Below are 6354 nucleotides of genomic sequence, written 5' to 3'. Positions count from 1 at the left end.
AATGTAAAATCCTAGTGATAAGAAATAAGGTCTTATTTCTTTCGAATAGTTATTACATTAATACATACCTATATTTGAGAAACTTTTTTATGCATATTTCTGCACGACTCATTTTTGTGGCTGCAATATTATGTTTATACGACCTGAGCTCATATAATTTAGTTGAATATTCAGAAAGCTTAACTCTATGCGGCATTTATTGACGACGTTGGTATTAATTAACTAAAATGAGTATATTAGTAATGATCCATCACTATGCTTTCAATATTCCTCCTTACCTCTACGACTAGCAAGTCCCTTACACGGTGCAGAGGCTTTGCCGTTTGCACTCCATTAATCAGCCATGGAAAGGGGGTAGAGGCAGAATATCTCTCCTCCAAAGATAGAGTGTGATGGGGAGAATATCTGTAGAAAATTACCATAAGCAGGACCTTTGACTAAGTCTGTGGTTTACTTAAAGCACATAATGAGGGCATGATCTCCTTTGCTGAAGAGTGATCAACAGGAAATGATAAGGAAGAAGGATAAAGTCTGAAGTAACGGTCGGGGTTAAAGACAAATTGCGAACAATGGTAACGCGGTTCTGTTACGAACATCCGTATGGCGGTAGCAACCCAGAAGAAACTGAACAGAGCAAGGGCAGCTTCAGCTGTAGAAGCCTGGGAAGTCTTTTTAATGGAGATTAAATGCTTTACAGACTAAGATCGTTCTAGTAAGAGCCCCAGAGCTTTTTGGTGTTTTTATGGCATTGACATAGGCTTAACATCTTTCGAATAAGCTGCTTTATCAAACGCCACACCAGGAAATAGCAAACTCTAGACGCTAAGGAAATCAGTGCACAATCTTTATACCAAAGCGTGCTAGGGGCTTCTAAAGAGTTAGCCTTACTGCAGAAAAGAAATAAGACCTATGGAAAAAACGCTCTTAGAAAGTATTATAAGCATGATGGTACTTTCGCTATAATTGTAGAGATCATCTTGATACAGCTAACAAAACTATTATAATAATAAACAGTTTATCACAAGTTTTCATTTTAGATATATGGAGGACTGCATTAGCTATCTGTCGCCAAACCCTAAAGGAGATGGAGGCATGAAGAAATTTGTTAGCGACATCACAACAACTGCTTTGAAACGAAGTCTACCACATCCAAATCAACATACAGACAAAGATGGCAAATATACAAACACCCATTCAATTGTTATCCGAGCAATAGGAGGAAGCCAAGTTAATGCTGTTGTCGTGAGAAAGGTAAATGCGACATAAATGATCAGGATGACGAGAAAAGTTGAAATCCGGGTGAATGTCTATCTGTCCGTTCGTTCAAGCTGTAACTTGAGTAAAAATTGAAATATTTTGTTCAAATTAGGTATGTGAGTTCCTTAGTAAAAAAAAAATTTCGAGGTCGTAGATGGGCATAATCGGACCCCTGCCACGCCCACATATCGCCATTAACCGCAAACATATAAAGTACCATAACTAAGATATAGATAAATTAAGATATAAAGCTGTAGTTTGATACAGAGAAAAACATTTTTGAAAAGGTGGGCGTGGCCCCGTCCTCTAAAAAGTTGAATGTACATATCTCCTAAGCCTGAATTCGGAGGAAAACGGTACTGTTAAAAATTATTTAAAGCCCGATAAATCAATAACCAAATACGCCTGAGACATTAAATATAGGAGCCGGAGTGAAAGTTGGATGATGAGCGTGGCACCGCCCAGTTTTTGATGAACTCCCATATCTCGGGACCCGATCAACCGATTTCGACAAAATTTGGTACGTAGCATTTCTCTTATATTCTTTAGTCATATTCTGAAAATTGATGAAAGCGGACAACAGCCACGCCTACTTCCCATATAGCAGAATTTTAAAATCCGCTTGATTCGTTCAAAATGTGGTTGAAATTTATCTAGTAGTTCCTAAGATATAAGGTTTCATATAAATGCGTGTAGTGTCACACTCAGTGACCGTCATTGATTTATCCTGGGCAAGTTGAGCTGATATATCTTTAGTGGTTTGTGGGCATTTAGTGGGAATGGCAATGGTCCCATTTCACCCATCTGCAGTAAGAACGGGAATTCAGTTCGAGGAAGTGAACATTACAGTTAAAAATCTTTAAATTGGATTACTCAAATAAAATATACATTCATTGCAGAAAGAAATTGTATAATTTGTTTAGCCCATTGAATTCTAGATGCATGTGAGCCCAATATACTTTTACATAAATATAGAGCAAATTTGTTGAATTAACGAATAAGAAACAATGAAATTCTAGATTGTTGTACATCTATTAATAATAATGAAATTTTATAATTAAGGAGTATTAAATTGTTATCTTTAATATATCTAATAGTGCAGAAAATTGTCAATAATCTAATAATCCTATAATACACATCATTTTTTTAACAGTGAAAGGAATAAACATATATAAGTTCTCCTCAACGTATATTTTAATCAAAGGAATTCATACATCGGGGACTGGCATGACAAGAGAATAATAATTCTAAAGGAATATATTCACTTAACTTCATTTTGTTTGAACTTTATCCTTGTGCTAGCGTATTTAATCATGAACAGAGGCAACAAAACCAAGTACAGATAAACTAAAGTTTCACTATAATGAGCCAAGTTTACTTCAGCACGAAGAGTTGTGGCTAATAACATTGCGAAAAAGTCTAATGTTTGGTTTTGCTTTATGAACCTCCACCATTCGTTTCTTTTGTTAGCTCTTTTCTATTAAGAAAAACGAAAAGAGCAAGCTAAAGACGCGCCTCATAAAATTCATTGCATTAATTTGACAATGAATCAACTTTCAACAAAGTGGCAAGGTTCTTTGAAGTTGGGACGGTGATGGTGTAAAATACGTGACTCAAAAGAAAAACAAGTAAGGAAAGTAATTTATATGGGTCTAGGATAAGTTTTCATCCGGTTTTATCCATTTTAAGCACAAAGATGTACCGTTATAAGAAAAACATGCTCCCTCAATTTTATTAAAATAAATTACGAATTTGTCGATAAATGCGTTATAAAGTCAACTAAAAGTTCGAAATTAGTTTATTAGGCATATGACTAAAGAAATAATGAATCCGAATCAACCCATTTTTATCCGGCTACTACTTTTAGGAAAGGATTCCCTCCGAATTTCTATAAAATATCTCATAGATTGATCGATAATTTCGATAATATTGGAGGGCAGGCGATCCCAACTTTTTCAAAAATGTTTGCCCGCAGGTGCCCTTGCAAATGCCATTCCCTATGCCAAATTACAGTATTTAGTTTAGTTCTTAGTTGTGTCATTTCATAGATTTTCGTTTAATGTCGTTTTGTAGCCTTGATAGTGGCCCGATTACACCCATCTACGATTTTTTTTCACTTTTTTGGAGAAGGAACACGTGTACCAAGTTATTAAGATGTTGAACCAAATTTTTACGGCCAGACAGACAGTCACACGGATTTCAATTCTTCTCACTATCCTGATAACTTATGTATAAATAACCTTATATCTAACTGGATTATCTTTATCAACAATTTGCAAGAGTATAAAAAAGTTTAATATGGTACTGATTCATTTTATTATTTACGCCAGAGTTATGGGGTGTAAGGCGGTATCAATTATACCTTATGATTCACACTAAGCATAATCGTACAGTTACCCATTGGAAGGGTAAAATACGCTTATATCTACTTAAAAATTAATTTCATATTTTTGTATATCTGATGTGCGGACTCACTCTTCTCGCATCATGTCGTATGGGGTTCAGTTTCACATGAAGGCAGGAGTGTTTTTATACCCTTACAACATGCTGTTACTGCGTTTAATGGTTTTGCTCACCTAACGGTTGTTTGTAACTATTGTCTAAAACTGATCGAGTTAGAGATATGGTTATACATATATAAATGATGAAATCCAGGTCACTGTCTGTTCCTTCAGCAAAAATTTAGGTATCTTAATGAAACTTAATGCGCATGTTTTTCGGCATCCTGAGACCTTTTGTGTTGCGGATAGGCGTAATCGAACAACGCCACGTCCACAAAGCGCCATTAAGCGAAAACCTGTAAGCGGAAACCTGTACTAAGCACCAAATTAGGATAAAGAACTTTAATTTAACAGAGGATATTGCTGTGATTCCCTCAGGACAATTCCTTTAATCACCCCTAACGATTATATAATGAGGCTTCATTGGAAGCGAAGTAAAGAACGGACGATTTAACGTTATTTGCAACCATGCATACTTCCCATATACCACAAATTAAATTCTTACCATTTCAGTGTACAAATGAAGAAGCAATTATTATAGTGGGATAAACCTTTGCACGTATAATGCCTCTTATGACCAAAAATTGTTCAAGCTCCTAAGTAACGAATATTTGAATCCCAGTACCTTTAGTTGACTTTTTACAGTCACAGTGTGAGATATATTGTACAACTTAATTCAAGGATAACCCTTTCTGACAATGATATGGCTCTGTGTCAAATATGTGTGGAATTCGGTAAATACTTCCCTTAGTCCCATATACTTAATACATCGATTTTGTAACTTCCTGGTGACTTTATACCGCATATATGTATGTGTCAATGAAAATGAGAGAGCGCAATTTACTGATAGCAGTGTATCATTGTGGTTAGATATATATAATTGCTGGGATTCCGATATATGTATATATATGTATATATAATTGCTTCGATTCCGATACTTTGATTGACGTTTTGCACCTTAAGATATTTCCCTGGCTTTGATTTTTGCAAGTTGCAAGAAAATTTAAAATGTTCAGTTGCTCCCGAACTAATCCCTTCCTTACTTGTTTGTTTGTACAAACTAAATATGTGTGCGTTTGTGTTATGCTCAGCATTGCCTTGGCACTTGGCTCAACACGGATAAACATAATTAGCCGAAAAGTATAGTCTAAAATGGATTGTGCGTGGTTAATACAAAGGAGCATGGGAAAATCCGATCCACGCTGGATTAATTAGAGTACATTATGAGAAGCAGTGATGACATGTATGCACATATACTAACGTTTATATATGCTTATATAAAATTGTGTCGAGTGTGGTTGTAGATACGGATTGTTCATCCTTGCAGGAAGGATACGTGTTGAAAATGAAGAACACGGCACCTAATTAAGAATCCATGTTTTGCATTTTATATAAATTTATTTGTGTATTATAATTCCTAGTGTTAAAATGTAAAGTTGTTGAAAATATGAAACAGCTTACTCATCTTACATGAAATGTTAAATGAAACTGTGAAATGAAATATGTATGTTAAAACTGGTTTCTATTTAATATAAAAATTTGCACATCTTAAGGTTAACAAATAATATACAGAGAAAACTGACTCCGCAATAAGTTACTAGTTTGAACTGAATTTAAGAGCCTTTAATAATGCCGTACGACTATTATTTCGCTTGCCAACACGTGAGCAAGAAACATATAACTGGCCGTGTGAAAAGCAAGTATATTCAAAATCAATTCCACAGAATTCCAACGATTGCCCTTGCGCTTTATTTATTGTAATAGCAAATGCAAGACGTACTGGAAACTGTAGTCTTTTGAATTCAAAAGGTAAATCTGATGGAATCATTGGAATGTGTGGAATCAATACATCTTCACCTTTAAACTTTTCCTTTAAAATTGTTGCTTCGATCAAATTGTTCATGACCTTTTTAACCGCTAATCTTTTCCCATTGCATAATCGTGGTTGATTTATATTTCGAAGCATAATAATGGGAGCACCCACTTTCAATTGTAAACGATGAGGTGGAAGTCCGGGTAAATCCAATGAATTCAAAAATTCTGTCGGATAATTAACAGCGTCGTCTTGATTCGTAACCGTGCCAACTGATTGATATGTTACAACCACGCCAGGAACATGGGTTAAAATGTCTGCATTCGTTTGACCAACGTCTTTATTTTTAGCGGCCAGTATAGCTCTTTCAGCCAACCAATTATAATTGCGATAGTTTTCTGCAATATTTGGAAAAACACTTGACACCAATTCTTCTTTTGTTGGTGCAATATTACAAAAGTTATCTGGTAAAGTGATTAAGCCAGTTTCACAATCAACAGCAAGTTGACCATTGCCTATTGCCAACAGTTGCCTTGAAAATGTGTCGGCCGATGGATCGTTTTGAATTTGTACTCGCACATTTGTAGTCAAATTGAGTATTTTTACATGTCTCCATAAATAAGATGACTTTAAACATGCTTTTAATTCATCTGGTGGTGTTGAACGGGGAATAACAGGCAATGTCTGACGAAAATCACCAGCCAACAGAATCAAAGCGTCACCGAATATCTGTTGATCATTACTACGCAAGTCTTGCAATGTCCTGTATAACGCTTCCACTGA

This window comes from Bactrocera dorsalis, chromosome 2 (assembly GCF_023373825.1).
Source record: "Bactrocera dorsalis isolate Fly_Bdor chromosome 2, ASM2337382v1, whole genome shotgun sequence".
Classification (NCBI taxonomy): domain Eukaryota; kingdom Metazoa; phylum Arthropoda; class Insecta; order Diptera; family Tephritidae; genus Bactrocera; species Bactrocera dorsalis.
The sequence above is the reverse complement of the archived record's forward strand: the minus strand, read 5'-3'. Positions refer to the sequence as shown.